Below are 22,105 nucleotides of genomic sequence, written 5' to 3'. Positions count from 1 at the left end.
TTGATAGATTTCGGGAATAACACTTCCTCTTCCTTTTATTATTTGTATAATTTCCACTTGACGCACAATTTTTCTAAATGCCAGGTTTCCTATTCGTCTTCTGATAGGAACTGTACATAGTTAAATGAGTCAATTGGATGTCACCTATTTCGTTGCACCGTTAAAGCTGAATTAGAACCCAAAACTGTTACGTAATATAAGCTGTGTTGTTTACGCACACGATTTTCAACTGAAGGGTGCTAAGAGGCAAAATGTGTTGTAGTTAAATTAAGATTACCATGTGAAAATATCGGTGCTCCTGAACAAATCTGTCCTTGCAATATAAAACTTGCATTTGATAAGTTATGCATAAGTAAAGTTACTGAATACAACAAACAAAGGGCCGATTGTGGTTAGTTATGACTGGTAACCTCCATCTGAGAAAGATTTGCAATTGAACGCCCTTGGGCTGGTTTTTATCGCTGGACTTCGTATTTAATGTGTGTGATCTTTACGGTATGTGGTAGATAAAGGGGTGATAAGATTTACTCAGCCCCATCTTGCTTTGTGTAAGCTTACTTGTATAAGGCGTTTTCACAATTCTTCCATTGCCGGTGCAGTCACATTCTTCACTCAAACGTGCCGGCTGCTAGTTTGCAGTCCTGATGAAAAGGCTCTGTGCCCTTGAGTGCACTTCACTTGTCACCTTGTCCAGCCTCGTGGGGTCCTTTACCTTATCGTCATCCTCTTGGTCCCAAGTGATTTGAACAGTTGTTTTGACTACCAACACGCCCTTCTCTTGCTTACCCCTTGTCTTAACAAACTATTTGTAGTTATCTTTAGTTCCATGTGACGAAATCTCCGTCTAGCATTTAGTTCACTTTTGCAGTATATCAACAATTTTTCACGTAAAAATGTCTTCACGAGGGTATTATGATGTTTACAACTCTTGGACCAGGGTCGGTTAGGCGTAAATTATTATATGCGAGTCATTGCGAAGGTCAGCTGTATGGTACGACTTATAAGCCAGTTGCTGGCTGGTCGATATTTTACAAACTGGCTGCCCCAACCAGGTCATTTTAAATGTCTGAAGCATCACTCTTGTTTAGTGAAAATATAAGTAATGAAAATGTACTCGTCGTAGAATTAAGACAGATATGCATCGGTATCGATAGGTTAGTAAGCTGCTTTACGGTCAAAGCACAGTGGACACCTTTCATGTTAACAAGCTAAATGCTTACAATTTATTACTAAACAAAAGAAATTTTATTGTTACTTATTAAATTTATTGTTAGCGTTTAACTTAAGGATTTTGTTTTGTACAATATTAATTCACTTTGAATTATTTCGAAAAAAAGTCCCAGTTGAGTACCTTAGCTCAACACGAAATTGGAAAAAAATGCTAGGTCTGTAAAGATTGTTCTGGACACTAACCCTTGATTTGGCTATTCAATAGATGCTTGAATAATCCTGTGCACAGAATCTTTAAAATCGGATAGTAAGGGTTTCTATGTATTCAGTGGAACTACTTGTCCTGAATGAACCCTTATGTTCGGTGATTGTTGTCGGTGGGTATGGTGAAGGATCTGCCTTTTGTTCGCCTGAATTGTCAAGTTAAGCAGTTAGGTCTGGCCTGTAATAGTGTGCCACTTGGACGTATTTATTTTTGTTGTTGTGGGATGAGTGGGGGGGGGAGTAAGAAGCCAAATAAATGTGTTGTAGCTCACAGGTCTGTCCTGTGATCTTGTTTGATAGATTAAACTACATATTACACGCATATTGTGACGTCAGCATTAGGGCAGTTAAATTTGGCGTTGAAACGTCGTCGTCGTCGTCTCATTTTTTGGTGTGGTTTAATCTTCAACGAATATTTCCTTTCATCTGATGCTATTGTTCACTTAACTGTAAATATATACGGTAATTGGGAGTTAAGCAACTGTTGAGTTTCAGCCTGAATAATCCTGTACACAGAGAATCTTTAAAATCGGATAGTAAGGGTTTCTATGTATTCAGTGGAACTACTAATAACTACAGTGGAACTATAAGCCTAACCTGTTTCTTGTCTCAGCTAGTAAACCAACTGTTAAATCTAGTAGACATTTATGTAACAATTCTTACACGTCATTGTGGGTAGTTGGCTTGAATTAAATTTTAATTCTAGCTTTGATGGTTTATCTTTGAAATTTTAAGATTGTGTAGACGATTCGTTATTTATCTTACGCAGTTTTTACGCATCTTAGAATTATTGCTGATGCTAGGCGAATTTTGCGTAGTAATATGATGACTGAGTGGCGTGTTGGCCGTTCCCTGCCTGCCATCATGTCATCCCGCGCCTCACGTGGTTGCTATGTCAGGCATTTCTGGCCTCCTGCCGTGTTGTCACAAGGTGAGGGTGAAGCACCTCACGCCGCTTCAAAGATGGCAGAATCTTGTCCGCCTTACTAGCAAGCTCGACATGACTTGAGAGATTTGTTCATTTGAGGAACTTTATATAATGTTTAATTTGCATGCCTTATAATAATAAATGTCTTGAGCAGTACTATCATAATTCCGGAACTACATTTATGATTATTAATTAGCATTTTATATTTTGGTGAACTAGATGTCTGTTAAGTCCAAACAATATAGGGGTTCGCTCGCACCCAACCCCTAGTCCCTGATGCTGGCCTAATTAATACCGCGTGTGGTCACTTGCTACCAGAGTAGCACGCCTCAAAGATTCCAATATTCTGCATAAATATACTCGATAGCCTGTTTTTTTTCACACAAACGTGTGATGTTACATTTATTGTGCTTCCATTTGACCAAAGGTATTCTACCTTTGTGTGTATGTGTGTGTGTGGCTGGGTTAGTTGCCCCGAGGCAGCCGTCTCAGGACGGGGGATGCCGTCAGCTGGGCCGCACTGGATCCCACCAGTTAACTGAAGGGTCAGCCCACCGTGGCCGCTCCCCCCTTCTGCTCTTACTCTCTACAGTAGGCCTGCTGGCACATTTTAAATTGTTGAATAGTAATATGTGTAGGTCTATTGCTTATCTCATGTAACACAACACATAGCATTATTAGCGTTGGTCTTTGAAAATTACTAATGTCTGGAAAAATGTATAGAATCACAAAGTACAGTACAGTACACGGAATGGTAGACACTACTCTTCAAACTGTCAGGAATTATTAGCACTGAAATGACTATGCAGTTTTAAAATTAATTTTGGTCGAGACTGGGAAAAGTTTGTACACCAGTTCAGGATGGGCTGCTAGTTCATTATGTGGAAGTTGCTATTTGTCGTTCAGAATTACATGACTAGTTACTTTTAAATAGCAAGGTTTTTATAACATAGTGGTTTGCATCAACTCAAAGCAGAGGAACTAGGGCTCAGTCCCTGGGCAGGACAGAAACGGTTTGGCACGTATCCTTTCACCTGATGCCTTTTCATGTAGCAGTAAGTACCTACCCAGCAGTTAGATAATTGTTGTGGGTTGCATCCTGGAGTAGGTTTGTAACTGGTCTATGGGGACCTCAATAAGTCTAAATACAAGCTACAGTACCTGTCTGACACCACCGTCAACATGCCCCAGTACACATTGAGCACACTTGCCTACACTTGGGGATATGCATAGCTTTTCTGTAGACTCAGAACTTATCTAGAGTTCAAGATCGTCTATTTATAGGCCTGTATACTATATAAATTTTACACCTGTATTACAGTATATTAAATCTCTACAAGGTTTTTGCAGCTTGTTGGGCAACTTGGATGCATGAATAATATTTTTTTCTAATTTGACTTGAAAGTGAGCATGTAGCTGCATTTTTTTTAGTATAAAGGCATTTGCACTGACTGCTTATTTAAATCTGACCAAATGTAAACTAATTGAAACTATACTTTTAATCTATATTACTGTATAATTGAATATGAAACAATACGAATTTAAAGAATACCTCAAATATTCAAGAAATTTCAAAATATTTAATGTATTGCCAAGTATCCAAAGTTTGCTTGTTGTAAGTGCATATACGCTCCATAGGCTTTCACTGCCTAGTAAAATATGGTATACAGTACAGTGCAGTATTTACTATGTATACCGTGCCATGTTTGCTGTACTTTGTCACTATTATTAACTACAGGTTTTTAAATAGCCAACTACCTACCAGGTTACCTAACTGGCATTTCTTACATTCAATATATATGTTATATTCATGTTTACCAATTTTAGTGCACTGTAATTCCAGATAAATATAGTAGTTGCCCCTCATGGTGCACAAATTTTATATTGTGGTTGTGTATACAATACTATTCTATACTGTACATTATTATTGTTTTGCTTAAAATTTATATATATTTTTTTTCTTATTCCAGTTACAACACAATAAAGTCTGGTTTCAAAGTGGGAACAGCAAAGTTAATATTGGGCCAGGACTGCACATGGTGGCAGCAGCAGAAGCTGGTGTCCTCACACTTGTCATGACCAACCCCATCTGGGTAGTTAAAACAAGGTATGTTTTTATCTAGTGTGAAGATGACATTCACACACTGGATGATACAAATTACATAACAAATATTTCATCTTATTGATGATATAATATATGGGTGAAGTAAATTTGCCTCCAACATATGTACTGTTTGTTAAACTAAATCAAATTCCTACAGTTCATAAGTCCATCAGGACTAAATCATAAGTGCTACAGTTTTGTTCTGTATAACAAATTTTGTGACTGAAATGTTACTTGGATAATTTAGAAAATTTTAAATGTACTATTGTCCATTGTCCCCTATATTCTGGGGATGGTGGTTTAGTCAGGGATTAATAAAAAATTCTGCTTCAGGTTGTGCCTGCAGTATTCAGATGGAGCTACAGGAAAGGTGTTACAGGAGTCACATAGGTACAATGGCATGGTGGACGCTTTCGTCAAGACCTACAAATATGAAGGCGTCAGAGGACTCTACAAGGTGCGTTGTGTACACTTGCAGTTTCAGGATCTTTCATTTCTATTTTCAAATGTGTTGTACATTGGTTGATCAAATATCCACCAGCACCACTTCATCCATTTGTCCTGTACCTTGTACATTATATTTGTGCATCCTTATGTTTAAAGTATTTACCAAACATTTATATAATAAATCCTTTAATATTCAGCCATTGTCAGTCATTTCTGGGAGAGACTTGCGTGCGACCCATTATCTCATTCATCGGGTATATTCCCATTTTAACATTTAGACCACCCATACTCCTTTGCATTATGGGTCATGTAATGATCATGTACATGGTGTGTGTGTAATAACAAAAGACACTACTTTTTCTAGCTTGAAATTTTATACACAATCATCTTAAACCGTATTAACTTTTTATTGTCCTATACCCATCTTTATTCATTAAAGATACACACCTCCTTTTTTTTCATTTTCTATCACTTCCATTTGTTATCATTCCATGATCATTATTTGCTTTTATTTTGCACAAACCTAACACACTGAACTTTCCTTTTAAAAACTTTGGCACTTGTGTATTCTGCTCCCAAGTTAATCCTCACATTTGCACAGTCATTTGAACCTACCTTTGCTCTTTGGGGCGATACTCTTTATTCAAGCATCTTGATAAGATGAAACTGTGTGTAATTGGTTCTTGTATTTCCAGGGGTTTGTTCCTGGTATATTTGGAGTCTCACATGGGGCACTCCAATTTATGGCCTATGAAGAAATGAAGACAAAGTACAACAAGTATCGCAATCTCCCTATTGATGCCAAGTGGTGAGTAAAGATTTTATGCTGAAACTCATTCTTCTGGATATGAAGTTAAAGAGAATGTATGCAATTTTTCTATTTATAGCAGTGTTTTATTTACATTCCGTTTCATTCCAGACAACTGCTGAATACTTGGCCTTCGCATCACTTTCCAAACTGTTTGCAGCTGTTACAACCTATCCTTACCAAGTGCTGCGGGCCCGTATGCAGGATCAGCATGCTCATTATGACAACTTGCGTCATTGTGTTCGTGAAACGTGGAGGTACGAAGGAATTGTTGGATTCTACCGAGGAATGTCTCCCTATCTTGTTCATGTGATGCCCAACATATGTCTGGTATTTCTTATATATGAAACTGTGGCAGGTAGCTCTTGAAAGCATAATTTTTTATGCTGAATAAATATTTCACCCTTTCAGTTAAGATAATACAAATCTGTCCAATGAGTGGGTGGATAAATATAATTCTCACATTATCCATATTTCATGGTAATTACTGTAATTGGTGATTGGTTGGTGTCATACGTACTGTAGATCAGTGACAGCTGTATTTCATGCAAGTTAAATAATATACCAGTATTGCTTCAGTGTCTTGAGGAATACTTGACCTTACCATTATGCATTAAAGAATGCAAACAAAAAATGCAAGACCTACAAATTTAAGGAAATAATATTCATGCATTAAAGAATGCAAACGAAAAATGCAAGACCTACAAATTTAAGGAAATAATAATCATGCATTAAAGAATGCAAACGGAAAATGCAATACCTACAAATTTAAGGAAATAATATTGACCAGTTAGGAATCTTTTTAAATTTAAATTAAATTTTATTTGCCCTGGGCAAATCGATGAGCATCGAGGCACTTGGACCTTTACACACCTGGTGATCCCAAGCAAGGTTACACTATTTGCTAGCTAAGTTTGATAGAGGCATGGTACCTGCAGCCAATTTGTGTGGTAGCTGCATTTAATTGGTTTTGCTGTGTTCCAGTACTTACTTGAGCTAGTTATGCATAAGTTCACATTAAATGCATTTTATTCTTGGGTTTCCTGGGTTGGTGTTTTGGGTGCTATAATATTTAAATAAAGTATAGATAAATAAAGTTAACTCGTTTGTTTTTTATATATTTTTAATGAAAGTTATTAGAAAAGGAATTATTTTGCTTAAGTTGCCAAAAAGCTCAATGGGCCAGTATTGCCATAGTAATCTCATAAGTAGCCATTTGAGTTTTGCAATTGGATATCAGTATACTTTCCTGCCGAAGGTTTATTTTATGAAATAATTTTTTAGCTATTCTTACTTGTTATATCATGTGAAAACAAATATCATTCCTCTTCCCACCCTTTTACTATATAAATGTATAATGACCAAACAACACACTGGAGATAAAGAAACTACAACATTTTGGTCCGTCCTGGGCCATTATCAAGTCATATGTGATGGTCCACGACGGACTGGAATGTCGTCGTTTCTTCATGTGTTGGTGTGGGGTTTGGTCATCACATCTTCAGCCACGTTATTGTGACTCATCGTCTGCACATAAATGTATACAGTATTTTAGATGCAAAGTTGGTATAGTGGGGCAAAGATTAACAGCTGATCATGAGCTACTGTCCTCACTGTTAAATATGGTGCCACGTCGTGCAAGTGGAATTTAACCAAGGGGCCAATTTTATCATATTAACTTTTGCTGATGCCCATTAGTACTGTTCATGCCATTCTTGATCAAATCTGCGCACGTTTAAACATAGGTATGTCAGCTTGTTATTGAAGATGTCAGTCAGTAACACCACTGGTTTAGAATGGGTGTCGGCTTGAAGTTGGAAGTGATAATTTGCTGTTCTGCATGTTTGGCATATACCAGATATTTTGTATCTGCACAATTCCATCCATCTTTTAACACCCACGACTGCTTTGCACATGGTTGTGTCTTAAGTATTTGGCATTCACTAGAGGATTTCATAATGCAGTATCTTCTTTTAATTAAATTTGTTACTTGTAATTTTAGTGATTAAATTTGCCTATTTTTAAATATTTTATAAGTACTGTATATCAGTATTCATTAAGTTGCTGTGTAACATAACAATGAAAATTAGCTTTTGAGCTAAATCACTACAGAAGGTAATATTGCCATAGAAACTGCTGGCCAGTTTTATTCCAGTGGTGACAGCTAAATGTGATTCATGTTCACGTGATATGAGCATGCAGCCTCTCAACGAGTTAGTTTTTACATTATATTACTGAAAGTGTCATTGTTGAAGTTGCCACAGTGTATCAGTGTAGTTCAGTATACATTAGATTTTTGAGAATGTGCATGCGTGATATTTGTTGTATTGTCATTCTTTTGTTTGGAAATCTATAAGAATGAGCACTTTTTTATGGATCTCATGCAGTGGAATATTTTGAGATTAGAAATAAATATATTAATCCATCTTCAATTTATAGAAATTGTTCCACTCGGGAGAACAAACATTGTGCACTCTCACTTGTATTGCATTTATTTTTCTTGTGATTTTGATGTATACATTTCCTAAGTAAAGAGAGGTGCAGAAAACAGTATTCCACAGTAGGACAAAGCATTAATGATTTTTTTTTTATAATTAATTATAATTCCTGTCAGGCAAATGTTGTGTAGATATTAATTCCAACTCTAGTCAAAGGTGTTTTCATACAGTCTGATGGAATTTAGGTTTGCATTTCAGTATTTGTCAGTCCAGTCTTGTTTGAATTGGATGTGGTATGTAATAAATGTCAGTGATAGAAGAATACTTTATTGTACTTATTTTAGCTTTGTTTTATCTTAAGTAAATGGAAGTGATTAATATATGGGCCTGATGATGTCCACATACATCTGTAGCTATCAGTTAGCATGTCATTCTGATAATTTACATAGCTTAATATTATTGATTGACTATAGACTGTGTGTGAAGCCTGACACAGGTGGTGCCATTTTAATGTTACACGTTGTTTTTTAGGCTCGGAATATTTTGAGTCTTGAGTAGAGTGCAAAACATTGTTGATGGCCATATACTGTTTAATTTTCATTGTTTTCCCACTCATTTCAGCCTCGGGAATACTTGTTATTTAAGTGCTGTGTTTCTTTGGCAGCCTCACTTTTGATCATAAGTGCAGATATGTTGCATTTTTAGGTAACAATGTTTGCTAGTGTTACTACTCTTAGTTAATGAAGGTCCTTGTGAGAAGGGGACAGCTGTGATATATTGAGATGTCTTTTCCTAGCTAACTTAAACCTTGTCCAAAAATAGCTGATTGGCTATACCAACTTCAGTAATATATTATTTAATGAGCCCGTGGCAGAAAGTTTGCATATTATCTGACCAGTTTACTCAAGATAAGCTTTAGTTAGATTTTATTTATTTATTCAGTGTGTGTACAACTGCCATAGTTATTTCATTATATATATATATATTGACAATATATTCCCATAAGATTGATTGTCACCAGAGGTCACATGTGGGAGATTGGGTGGTTCCAGCCAGACTCGTTCTTACTACCTCTTTTAAAATAATCTATGGTTTTGTATATTCCTCACATTTCCCCTAGGTGTCTAGAGCAAATACTTGCTAACTTGAGAGGTATCTGTCACCTGTTTATGGACACGGTTGTTGCAATTATTTCAGCAATGACATTTTATAATGAAATATAAAAAGTCATAAGTATTTGGAGTTTCTCTATCCCAATATATTATGCCGTCTCCTGTTCACAAAGATCTGCCCAAGGTAAGATTGAAGGTTTTTACATATATTTGACAGTGTTTCAAGGTACTGTGATTTTTTTCTTGAAAACATTAAAAATTAAGTTTTCGCTTCTATTACTAGGCCTCTGAAAGTCGTGTGTGGTATTAAAAACATTGCATTTGAAGTTTAATTTATTTACTTTATTTGCTTGGAATGATTAAAGATAATTGCCAGGTGATGTAAATGAAAGTTAAAGATGCAATGGAAAGGGAAATACTATATCCTTAAACTAAACTATAATACTGTAATGTATATGGCTGGAGATGGTATATACATTTGTTTTTGAGGGATACTGCAACTATTACCATCATAATTTTGGGGTGGAATCTACTTTAATTGCTCACATTTGCATTGTTGCAATTCATTGGTATGTGTCGTTTAATTTAGGAACAACCGAGATGCTGGAGAGAGTTATCATTTGCAGCTCTTGCATTTCTCCTATAGATACTGAATATTGTTATAAATTCTTGAATATATGAATGGTCATACTTTTAAATAACGGTGTAACACAATCTCTTGCATAAAGTTTGATTTACAGTTGCTTAAAATAAGACTGGAAATAACCCATGTTAGGACATGGAAATTTACGGACGCTACTGGCTGCAGAAATACTGTTATCTTGCTTGGCCCAGCAGGTCACCCGCACCACACAGCAAGGTAGGCCGGGCGTTGCCTGTGAGCACACAACCCAATGTTAAACTCACTCGATGTTTATTCTCACTAATAAGAATAAACAAAAATTAATTGATTCCAGCATTGATGTCATTACCCAAACTGCATGTATTGTTTTAATGACTGCGTGAACATCATCACGACGCCAAAGTGTTAAGCTATATGCAGTATACGAAGTAATGAATAATAATGATGTAAAGGCATAGGAGAGAAAAGTTGTAGTTTAACCATTTTTAAGAATTAATTTAGCTCAATTTAGCAAGCACTAATGGAAGGAAGCGTTAGGTAATCCTGAAATTACTTGAGGGCTACCTTTCATGTCATCTTGAGGGTGTCAATGACTCCCACCCCTCCTTTTCTTATTATTCCTGTGGATTTTTTTCTAGAGGAATTTTAAACCAAGATAATGTCCTTTCAACAAGCAAGTTTTGGAGAATAAGTAGGCATGCCTGGTAGACAACTGATTGAGGAGTGAAGATAATACTGATACAGTAATTCTATATTACCACAATTCCTCAAAACAAAAAGTGGGAAAGGGAGACCTCTGGCTAGGTTACATATTAATCGGACAAAATTAACTCGCAGACACGTTTTTGAACAAATGTGCACCTTGCTGTCGGAACTGCACTGTTCCATAAACATTCTCTCACCTCATAGAATGTCCTGATTATCAGGATGTCAAAAATTCTGCTTTTCCCAATGTCGTCTTTTGAGTTGCTTGTCCTTGTTGTATCTGATACCTTTAACATCATATGTCCTGTGCCTTTTTCCTCTCGTGTTGGAATCCCAAATGAAATAGTACTTTTTAAACTAACTGTGCTAAGTAGTCTTCCGGGCTATTTAGTCACCTTAAAAGAATACCTGATCAACAAGGCTCTGAGCAGCTGCATCGAACAGACTGCTTGATCAGACCAACAACCAGGAGGCCTGGTCAGAATCTGGGTTGTGGGAACATTGATCCTCGAAATCTCCAACAAGTAGCTAGGCTTGGGGCCATTTGATAATTGCTTTTGCACCCATTCTCCTGGATACGGTAACATTTAACTAATTTACTCATATAATAGAGATCTTGTACATGTCGTCTGCTTCACCCACCTTACAAAGAATGACAATGTCCAGGCTGGACCTTAACCCTTTGGTTACATAGTGTGAACTATTTTATACAGTGCATTTTTAAAGGTATTTTTGAAATGCTCAAATGTCATCATTTGGGAGTTGTGTAAAGTTATTTAGTAAGCTGGGTGAATGATGCATACAATTAGTGTTGTTTTGAAGACGGATTACATATTGAACAACTAATTGCCAGCATCTCGAATATAAATACTGGGCACACCTTATTTAGGTAGTTGCTAATTGCCACCAGACATTCACACTCGGGATTAACTTTAGGGAAAAGTTAAATTCTCATGAATATTATTCCAGTGCATCAAAGAAGTGAAGTGATCATGAATTTGTAGACTCATGGCTAATTGTTAAAGGGGATCTTTGCACAGTGTGTAAATTGGCATATATTTACCCTTATACAGATGATGTTACATAGTTTAACCACCTTGGTGTCTTCATTTGACGATTACTTATCCTAATGTTAGTTCAGTACTTGTTGAAAATTTGGTCATGATGCTAGAGTTTGCAGGGGCAAAATGGTCTTTGCCGGATTTGTGGTGAGCCTCGTAATCTCAAGTCCACTTACACAGCCCAAACTGCTCTGCATTGTGTTGGTAGCAATGCTGTCATCCCCAGGTCCTGTGCCATTGTGTAATGGAACAGTTCATCCTAAACCAGAACCGTTCAGGTTTATTTATGACACCTGTCTCAACATGTACAGTGAAGGCTTACACCCTTTCATCCTGAAACATCTTTTATTTGAACAAATTCACTGCCATTTACACTATATATATTGCTTTATTTTTATAGATGGTTAAGTTCTGATGATCGAGTCAGCTTTTCCACAAGTTTACCAGATAAAACCTTTGTGACGGCTTCTCCGGGAATCAAATATTTTTCCCGAGGATGTTTGTGAATTTTGTATGGTCTGAGACTTGCCTTTCATGTGCCTATGATTTTGTTATAGATAACTTGATGTTTCTATTACCACGGACTGTTTTATTCCTTCTCATCTAGTGGGGATAGATCTCCAAAATTGGTTATGCCTGTCTTTTAGCAGATATGACAAACTTTTGTGGAGTTCACTGGCAGATTGGTGTTGCCTTCAATGATCTAGCAGATGCTACTGCCAAAGAAGTGTTAATGCCTGTCCAGTCTCCTAGAAGCAAATTTCTTACATGTTAGCTACAATTAATAGCTACATACAGTACTATTAATTGTGGCCTTCCTCCTGTCATTGAAGTACTGTACAGTAGGTAGAAAACATCTCTGCTAAATTACATAGCCAAACAAAATTAACTCCTGGGTACTGAATGGATAAAAAGAGATGTACACCCTATCCTCAAAACTGCATTGTTCTGCTATCAATCACTTCCTTCCTTGTAGAATTTTCTGATTTTAAGGATTGTAAGTTTTGCATTCCCAATGTGTCATGATAAAATCCTTGTTGAATGCGTGTCTGCTCTCCTATTGGAATCCTGGGTGATATTTAGGACTTATGAATATCCTGCAACTCAGTTCTAAATAGTCTTCCTAACTTGATGTCCTCTTTTTAATAATTACTTGAATACCTGTTACCTGGAATTTACAAAATAAGTTATGGATAGAGTAAGTCCGGGAAGAAAAGTCTTGGAGAATGTTACAAGAAGGCGGCATGACTGTGTTAGTGCAGTCTTTAATACAGATATAAGACACTGTTTCATAACTGTTAAAGATCAAGAGATGGAGTGGTAAAAATTTATGATCCAAAATCACTCATGGTATTAGCTTGAGTATATGAAAGACACGTGAGTGTAAGTCGGTGAATAGTAAGGTTAAAGACTAGCTATATTGAGTGAATAAATAATGTGTGTGCAATTAAGTGAATTAAAAAGTAAGCAGGTCAAGAAAATGGACAGACATGGTGATAGTGAGGAAGCATGTACCAAGTGTGACCTGTGTGCAAGAAATGGATGCATGATTTGCTAGTGTTGTTTTGAAGTAATATTGGTTAATGTGAAAAAAATATGGAGAAGAGATGAGTTTCTTAAACCTCCTTTCTCTACATTTCTCTTTTCTAAGATTTAGCATTCCTACCCTATGAAAATGGGAAACAGGCTGGTAGTGATTTTAACCAAGCAGGGGAAGGAAACTATCAGGAGAAAGGGTTTATAATAACACTTGGAAGGGATTGGGATAAGGATTTGGGATGAGTCGGAGGGAAAGGGATAGTGCCCAACCACTTGGACAGTCGGGGACTGAATGTCGACCTGCATGAAGCAAGGCCGTCGCTCTACCATCCAGCTTAAATTATTTTAATTTTGCTTGAAATAGTAAGAGAACTTAATCAAGAGTTTTCACATGGTCAATTCTTAGGTTCTATTACTGTTTAAAGCAAAATGAAAATCATATTACTGTACTGGTACTTTTAACTTTTCCCATCACAATTTACTATTAAATATAATATAACTCTTGAATTTTTATTTATTTACAAGAACATTAATTTTTCAGGCAACATGGTGTCTTGGGATATTACAAAGGCCTTGTACCAAATCTTGTGAGAGTTGTTCCTGCAACCGCCCTAACTTTTGTTGTCTACGAGAAAACCTCGAGTTTCCTGCTCAAGTTTCGAAAACCAGATGAGCCTGACCATGAAGTCATCAAGCCTAGTTCATGATCTGTACCTGGATATTGTGAGTACACAGAACAGCTGAGTCGTGTATATCTTGCAATTTACATACGATAGTAATGCAGTAAATATACTGTAGTTTTGCTAACTTTAAGTTATACTGTATTACAGTACCATGTATAACAAAAAATACATAATGTACTGTTGCATTGATAGGAGGTAGTGTTTCTTTATAATACAAGTTATAACAATAATTACTCTATTCAAAAGTAAATTATAGAAAATTCAAAATGCAGAAAATATTTGCAGCTTATTCAACATAGAGAAGTGTTTCCATTAAAAATATATTTTGATGGAAGGAGGCAATATGTGTACAGTACTGCATTGATTAGTAAACATTGTTACATCAAGAACAGAACTAGTGTAGAAGTCAGTAGTTGAAGATCAGGCATCTTAAGTATATTTGTTTGGGACATATTTGAGGATCATACCATGCCACCCATTATAAGGTTTGAATTAAGGTTCTAATACCACATTGAAACATTATAGATATCTGCTAAGTGCTTTGTATGCTGTAAACTTTAGTCATTAATGCATCAGTTTACAGTTCCTTGTGATAAAATGTGTTTATTTATGGCATATAATACATAAATACATTTATAATTTGTATTTATGTTATGAATATACAGTAAGCAAATACAGTACTTAATTTAACTGTTATGTAGTAGCTAACTGTTAACAATAAATGCAACTCATTGAATACAAATACAATTTATTTAATGTAGTCATTACCTCAGACTCTTAGTATGTGTTGGCTTAATGAATTAGATAACTAGAGGCACAATACCTTGATAAGTCTTAACAGGTTTTCTGCCCCCTGATACTGATGTACCAGTGTACATAATAAGTAAAGCCGTGTTCAGAGTAAACATGCAAAAATATATCGTTTTGCCAAGTTCATTTAATCATCCATGTTCTTTGTGCTAGTGTGTAGTTAATTTGCCTCATGTTGGGGATGAGTCAGGGGCATTGGGACGGAAGGTGGGTGGTAACGTTATGATAGTTAAGAAGGATATATTGCAGGACTGGATATGGTTAACAATTGGACCATGACTTAGTATGCTGAAGTACACAACTAGAGAGGGGTTTCTTGCAAAGTCATGACATGGCTGAGTATAGACACTTGTTATATTTGAGCATACTGTAAATTTCTTCAATTACAAAAATGCTGTTATATTGCTCTGTAATCTGAATACTGTATATTATGGTATATGATTGAGTATTGAATCTGTAGGTTAGTAGTTGATGGGGGTATGCTGGTTCAAACCTCTGTGTTCATGATTGTGTGTTCTTTTAGAGGTGATATCCAGTCCTGCAGTAATTACTAGTTCCATCCCATACTGTATTGTAATAAACGTATGTCATCAGTTTTATGATGTAAAACCTATATTGGTTAACTGTTTAATAACCAGTTTTATTTTCACAGTATTGTTAGTCTTAGTATAGTAGAGTACAGTATGTATAAAACTACACAAGTCACGAGCTGTCTGTTCCCGCCACGGGAACTAGGCAGTGGTCAAGAAGTAAATATTGTACTCTATTGTTCAATGCAATTAAATGCTACCTAAAATTTTATAAATCATTATACTGTAATTACCACATATTCATTATTTTTGTTCAACAATTAATCATATTATTGTTCAGTATTTGTATGTTTTTTGTATTATCATTAATGAGTAATGCATGAGATTATGTGTTAAAAGATTAGTGCAGAATGGGAACATTTTCAGCAAGAAAGTGTTAATGAACTTCATCCAAGAAAATGTTAATATATGCAATGAAAGGTAAAAATGTATGATAATGAATTACAAGAAGTTTTCCTAATCTTATTAGAGTGTGAAAATGAGGGCCTGACTATGTGAGGTGCATGGCTGAGTTTATCACCTAGTTAACATTTCTTTTTGACATTTTTCCACTTGAGGAACATCTCATATTGGAGGTTTTGACAGTTTACTACATGTTTATGTTTAGTGATGGCATAAGATGAAAACCTAAATCATAATTAAATACCAGTGAGGGTTGACTGAAGGATGCGTGGTGAGTGTCATATCTTGAACACTTCAAAAAATTCTGTTAAAGAACAAATGCTTCTTAAAATTGTGGGTTTCAAACATTAATGTTTATAAAACACTTTATATATTATCCTTTTAAATCTGTTCCTCATAATTTGTTGTTATTTTTTGTAAATCACCTTTATGAATAGACATTTAAGTCATTTCATGTAATTTGAGATGAACTTAGATTTCTTGATTATATGATCTCGTAAAAATGATGTACAGTATATGTTACCATTACTGGTAGTTAGCAAGTAGTTGTGAACTTGGAAGCATGTTGTGCTCTTTGTATACTGTACACTACTTTGTAAACTGTATTTATTGTATTTATTGCTTTGTACTAACTTATCACAGAGAGTGAGATGTGATATTGAGATTTAAGGTATTAAATGTACTCAATAGGAGTAGGGGTGTCTATACTGTATATGGGACACTATATACACATCCCTCTATTTATCATGCACATTTAATACCATAAATGTCGATACATTATTATCTCTTTCTATATTATTGAAAAAAATTGTATGATTTATATGCATTTGATGGAACTAAATTATGAGGCATATTTTAGATAGTATTAAACTATAGTGAGCTAAGAAGGAAGATTACAATTGAGTATCTTATTTGGAGGTAAAATGAAAGGAACTTTTAATTATGCATATTTTCTTTGTGTTTCCATGTTATGTGCGGCTCAGAGGCAGTTAACCACTCACAACAATGCTCTTAATACTTGCTGACTATCAAGCCAACTCATGCCCAGTTGCTACTCTGGCATTATATATTTTTTTTATTCCTCTCTACATAGTGATATACTGTATAGGGATTTATTCATGCTTTTATCAGGAATATTATCCTTCAACTTTCAATGGTATTATGTTCACTGGTAATTTTCTCATGGATATTAATGATTACTAAGTGTAGTACAGTATAATCTCTTTAGGACATTCAGCAGTGCAATCTATATAATGTGTAGTGTATTTAGGCACAAATAACTAAATTATTAATTTAGGAATTATCATACAATTTTAAGTTTGTAATGTTCTCTTGCTTTCTGCATTGCTTGCTTATTGTTATAAAATGGATTTTTATTGATAATGAAGCAGCTTGACTTGTTTATATATGTGAAATGTTTGAGTTTATGCATTGAATAGTAGAGTAGCAATAGTTGAAGCAAATTTTCTTCAAAAAAGTATGTTCAATTTGCAGAATAAGTTCAGTGAAGGATGTGTTAACGAGATAGAATGTTGTACTTATTGGAAAAATTGATAAATTTAAAATTTAATATTGTGAAGGTAAATGAAGTCAAAAGTACATATACAGGAAAAGCAAATATAAGTTTAAAGAGGATAGAATATAAGTGAGAAAATAATGTCTACTTAGAAATCTGTAGAAATAAAAACACATTTTAGTATGTGATATTGTATTGGAAATCATCAGTGAATTCATATTAAGTGCTAATACATACGTTGCATGTGTCTTGTAGTGTTGGCTGATGTAAAAAATACACACTATAACATGTTGAAAAATGTATCTGTATAGTACCTTTCTTTTGAACAACAGTGACAGCAGGAAAGTAAAGGTTATATTAAATGTACATCAAAGAGATTTTTGTTTATTACACAGTATTTACTTGATTGTAAACAGATAGGAAAATCTTCACACATTGCATACTGCTTTCAGAACATGATGTTTGCTCTGCATTTCTATTTACGATTACAACCTATATTTCAGCAGCTTGTTGATTCAGTCTTTTTTTAGGATCTAAGGTAATATTTTACAAGTCATATGCTCAATTATATTAAGCTAAAGACAGTGCTTTGGAAGTTATATAGTCAGTAGAAACATAAAGGCAAACTATTTATTGGATATGCTGTAATAAATTGGTATTGTAAATAATGGAAATTAAATTGCAGGAAAGTTTGTACCTATTGAATATAGAATTCTGGATTTTTTTTTTTGTTTGCATGTTAAAATATACATACTGTCACTATAGGTAAAAAATATAATATACCTGTAGCTTCCTCATAGTAATGTCTTAGTTTAAGATACAGTGTATATTCATTCTCACGTGTACAAAATATTAAACTTGATTGATTGAACCATTGTTTTTAATATACACTATTTGTGATGTGAACATTATTTGCACTTCCTATTTTTAACCCATTCTGTAATGAAGTAAATGCAGAAACAATCAGTACTTCACTTTTGATGGTCAGTAATACAATAGTTTCTCTTTCGTCACTTGGAAGTAGAATCAGGTTCATACTCGACTTAAAATTGGGAATCCAGAGTTCGAATCCTGGGCAGGTCAGAAATGGTTGGACACATCACCTTTCACTTAATACCTCTATTCAACTGGCAGAAGATACCTGTACCTGCTGGGAGATAGTCAAGTGCTGTGAAGTTGCATCCTGGGGAGGGTCAGTAGTTCAACTTTGGGAGGATGTCCATAAAAGCTTAATGTATATACATATACAGGCTGATACCAATTAATTAAAGTACTGTAACTGTCAGTATTATTACATGGACTGAGGTAAATGAGTGAGGAGAGTGGTAATATGATATGCAAGAGAACAGAGGATTGGATGCCAGTGGGATTGAGAGCAGAGAGTGGAAAGTGGTGAGATGACATTCTGGTTGTAAATATAGGTAGGAGGTATATGGTTGGTTGATGGGTGGGGAGGGTAGGGTGGTTGATAAACGCCCGAAATGCTGTGCGTACTAGTGGCTTTAAGCATAGTATGTAATAGCTCTTATCTAGAAATCTAACATTCTGTTTGTAACTCATTTTCTCTGTACTTTTACCTGAATAAACGATTATTATTTTAATTTCTATCAGCATTCACCTTCTACTGCTTATGTATTCCTCAGGAGATTGGCTCAGTGTGATGGAATCTACACTATTCAGTATATTACCTTTTAAATTTTGCACTTAATTTTAATGTTAAGAAACTAAATTGATATTGGTTCATTGTTTCTTGAATCTTGCCAGATTATTTTGTTGGTGATTGTGTGTTTTGATGAGCTGGTGGGCAGTTGGCTGTAGCCTGTGAAGCCCCTCTCCTGGCTAAAGGATACAAGACAAACTGTTCTGTCCTCTAATGGCAAGTCCTGTAAAGATCAAAGAACATTTTCCATCCAGTATCACTATTTTGAGAGGTGAGCTCAGATTTGTAATTCAAACTCAAAGTTCAGATGAATATTTGTTTATATAGTATAAGTTGCATTCTGGACTTGGCATTTCAAGTGCATTTGGTAATACGGTACTATACAGTATATACAAACTTCAGCAAATTTCTTTCAGTTCTTTCACAATTTCACCATGACTATTTCCACTAAGCAAAGGAAAATGTTTTTGCCATACATTACTGTACAGGTATCTTATATCCAAATCATACACCTTCCCATATTCCAGTATCATACACACTTGCTAAGCTTCAAAATTATTATTCTTTAACCCAGCCATGGTGTGCATCTATCATGAAACATGCCATTCTACCTGTTCTTATAAAATGATACCGTACATTTGTATGCAAAGAGAAAGGAAAATTAAAAAAAAAGTATCTTTGTCTCTTTATGTTTGTGCACCTTAAGATGGTGGGTGGGAAAGTCACTGGGTCTGTATTCACCTAGTTGTGTTTGCGGGGGTTGAGCTCTGCTCTTTTGGCCCGCTTCTCAACGGTATTTTAATCAACTGTTACTAACTGCTAAATTTTTTTCCCTCCACACTCCCCCAGGAAGCAGCCAGTAACAGCTATCTAACTCCCAGGTACCTATTTACTGCTAGGTAATAGAGGCATCAGGGTGAAAGAAATTCTGCCAATTTGTTCCTACCATCACCGGGGATCGAACCCAGACCCTAGGATTACAAGTCCAAAGCGCTGTCCACTCAGCTATCAAGCCCTGTCTGTGGACTCATAGAGATGCATGTACTGACTCATCGCTGAGGTGAAGGCTGTGCTGTTCAAATAACTGGCTTATGTTTGCTGTTTAGCTTACAGTCTGTTGAAAAACTTTATTTATATGCTCAAAACAGTGATGGAGTACTGTATACAGGCCTACAATGTAATATGTACACCTATATTGCACATAAATCGGTTCCTGGCACAGTTCAAAGTGTCTTGCAACCCACTGTTTTGTTACTATTCTCTAAGGAAATGTCATTGAGAAATATTCAAGCACTAGCAGGATAGACCAAATTGTGATTTGACAATAACTGTCGGCTGCTAGTACACAAAAACCATATCACAAAGTATGCCATTAAAAACGACAATTTCTTCATAGGCCTAGGTTAACTCCATTAGATCTACATAGATATATTATAACCATATTTACATCGTTTGTATAAAAACTTGATGATAACTAAAATTAACATATGATACCCAAGGTTAATTACACTGGGTATCAACATATGATGATAACCACACTTTAAGGGTTAAAAGATGAAAATAACAAATTTAAAGATTTTTTTATTTATGATTTTAAAGCAAACTGTATTAAACATTAACATTTGTATCAAAATAAACTATTTGAAAAAATAAATTTCTAAATGTGTGTTAACAGATTTAATAAATTCAGTACTTCACAGTACACACAGTGTGTATGTATGTACTCACCTCATATATACATACATACACACAGTACATTATACTTAAAATATGTTAAATACATGACATAAATAATATAATAAATAAATTAGAGCATTAATTATTATTATTCAATTCAGAAACATAATAAATTAAACAAACTGCTTGTAAGCAAACATTGGAGTGTAAGCAAAAAACACTGAAATGTAAGCAAACATTGTAGTGTAAGCAAACCATTATTGATTTGCGACTTTTTCCAAAGCCATCACAAGCTTAAGGAGAGCCATTTTAGGGTAAAATTGTAAGCTGCTAACAAGAGTTAGAACTCATCTTCTGTATCCACTTGTGTAAACATAAAATAATAATTACTAGTGCTATATAACCATTAATGGTTTTATGCTTTTGATAATTCAACTATATAAATCTGGTGCATTATTGTATCAAAGTTTAGAGAATGAATCTTGAGCAAGACATATCTGCTTTGGAGAAAGTTCAACACCAGGCAACAAAAATCATTCCAGAACTAAGACGACTCTCATACCAGGAACAGTTGAAGGCCACAGAACTTACAACACTGCAAACCAGACATGACAAGGTTGATCTCATCAAACCTTTTAAAATACTGAACAATTTCAAGGATATTGATACAAGCAACTTCTTTAAAAGGTCAGATGTAACACAAACAAGCAGCAATGGTTTCAAGCTCAACAAGCCACAATGTAGGACTGAAAACATGTTTTTTCACCTATAGAGTTATAAACCCATGGAACCACCTGCCTGCCGAAGCCATAAATGTCAAAACACTTCTTAATTTCCAAATCCAGCTTGACAAAATCATGAGGACAATGGGAGGGGGGCCTTATTTGCTTACTAAAGCAAATATTGTAATGAATGAATCAAGTTAAGTGTTTAAAGTGTCAACACTGAAGTCTGATTGCTGATTACTTGCAAGTAATTGCATTGATATTTAGGATTTCCTGGTTAGTTTCTTTCCACTAAATGAGATGTGCATGGAGTGCACCTACCCATACAGGTGAAGGAAAGTGGAACAAAGAAATTGGAAACAATAAATCAGAATGATGCCAGAAATTATTCATATTCAGTGCTGCTGCTGCTAAAAAAAAAAAAAAAAATGCACTTGAAACAGAGGTCATGGAAGCCATCCCTATAGTTTCAAGAACAAATATGACTCGATTAAAGATTGTCAGGAGAAATGAGACCTGTAGCACAGTGGTCTATGGCCTCGGCTCATGACAGGAACCTAAGTTCAATCCCTGGGCAGAACAGAAAGTTAGGCATGTTTCCTTTCACCTGTTGCCTCCTTTCATCTCGAGTAAAATGGGTACTCAAGAGTTAGCTAACTGCTATAGATTTCATCCTGGAATAGGTCAATAGTTGACCTAAGGGCGACTTCAATAAGTCAAAGTGCAGGATCTGCCAATTGGTTTACTTCAAAATCCTCAACACCAGCTGGGTGTACAGGAACCAACGAAATGCAGGGATAGAGAGAAATCGTCGTACCCTGTCCAGGCTTGGAGACAGGGTTCT

The 22,105-nt window shown here is 35.4% G+C and overlaps 1 pseudogene; it reads left to right on the top strand.

Moving 5' to 3' along the window:
* Positions 1-18,067, top strand: part of LOC138355028 (solute carrier family 25 member 32-like) — a 19,148-nt pseudogene extending 1,081 nt beyond the window's left edge.
* The last annotated feature ends 4,038 nt before the right edge of the window (positions 18,068-22,105 follow it).

This window comes from Procambarus clarkii, chromosome 65 (assembly GCF_040958095.1).
Source record: "Procambarus clarkii isolate CNS0578487 chromosome 65, FALCON_Pclarkii_2.0, whole genome shotgun sequence".
Classification (NCBI taxonomy): Eukaryota; Metazoa; Arthropoda; class Malacostraca; order Decapoda; family Cambaridae; genus Procambarus; species Procambarus clarkii.
The sequence above is the reverse complement of the archived record's forward strand: the minus strand, read 5'-3'. Positions and strand labels throughout refer to the sequence as shown.